The sequence below is a fragment of the Schistocerca nitens genome, chromosome 6 (assembly GCF_023898315.1).
Source record: "Schistocerca nitens isolate TAMUIC-IGC-003100 chromosome 6, iqSchNite1.1, whole genome shotgun sequence".
Classification (NCBI taxonomy): Eukaryota; Metazoa; Arthropoda; class Insecta; order Orthoptera; family Acrididae; genus Schistocerca; species Schistocerca nitens.
The window spans coordinates 23,630,636-23,632,017 of NC_064619.1; the positions used below are offsets into that span (position 1 = coordinate 23,630,636).

The following is a 1,382-nucleotide window of genomic DNA, read 5'->3' on the forward strand; positions in this document are numbered from 1 at the left end:
TTTCAAAAAATGCTGTCTCAAAGATATAGTTTGTAACGTACGTCACTTCTGACAGCCCGGCCACAAGACTGTAATCAATACCACAATTCCCATTCCACCGTTATTTTGAACTTTGGTTAGTGTACTATCATGATTACACAACCTACTCTCGGTTGTCACTTCTTTGGTAACAAGTTATTCTGTATCATTCTGGACCAATTACACGGGGAGACATTATTTTCCATTTGCAGGTAGTTCGTACTTCCAGTGGCATTTTTGCCTTCATGTTCATCTTAGTTGTTTTTACATACTTTTTCTTCAGAACTGACTTAGTTTTTCGCTTTATTTATATTGTTGCAAACATCAGCTACCGTTTGTATGATACCATTAGCTACTCCAATGATCTCGTGTGGCCGGCCGGAGTCGCCGAGCGTTTCTAGGTGCTACAATCTGGAACCGCGCGACTGCTACGGTCGCAGGTTCGAATCCTGCCTCGGGCATGGATGTGTGTGATGTCCTTAGGTTAGTTAGGTTTAAGTAGTTTTAAGTTCTAGGGGACTGTTGACCTCAGAAGTTATGTCCGATAGCGCCCAGAGCCATTTGAACCATTTTTTTTTTATCTCTTGTGTTAATTTACCTTCCATAACTTGAGAGGCTTGTTCACAACTGGTTTCGACCCGACCAGACCTTTTTAATCTCCTCCTCCCGAACAGGCCATGAACGCTCAACGGTACCTACCGGCCTCCGTGTCATCCTCGGCCTATAAGCGTCACTGGATGCGGATATGGAGGGGCATGTGGTCAGCACACCGCTCTCCCGGCCGTAAGTCAGTTTCCGCTACTTCTCAATCAAGTAGCTCCTCAGTTTGCCTTACAAGGGCTGAGTGCACCTCGTTTGCCAACAGCGCTCGGCAGACCGGATGGACACCCATCCAAGTGCTAGCCCAGCCCAACAGCGCTTGATTTCGGTGATCTGACGGGAGCCGGTGTTACCACTGCGGCAAGGCCGTTGGCTTCTTTTTAATCTAACAAATGCAAATTCTTTTCTCACATATGTTTAATTTCAAAAGCCTGATGTTCCTTTTTGTTATTAATTTTCAATTTAAGTTTCTTAAATTTCCCCATAAAATATCAACGTTGCACATCAGCCAGAACATTAACACCACCAACCTAATAGCCGGTATGTCTGTCTTTGACACGGTTTTACAGAGGTGATGCATCGTGGCAAGGAAGCAAGGAGGCCTGGGAAGGTCGCTGGAGGAAGTTGGCACCACATCTGCACATACAAGTCACCTGATTCCCGTAAATTCCGGGGAGCTCTGACGCCACGTGCAATCACACCCCAGATGTGTTCGATCGTGTTCAGATCTGGCGAGATGGGGGGCCGGCACATTAATTGGAACT

The 1,382-nt window shown here is 46.2% G+C and overlaps 1 pseudogene; it reads right to left on the reverse strand.

Annotated features, from left to right (window-relative positions):
• Positions 1-874: 874 nt before the first annotated feature.
• LOC126191933 (5S ribosomal RNA) lies at positions 875-992 on the reverse strand (annotated as a pseudogene).
• Positions 993-1,382: the final 390 nt, after the last annotated feature.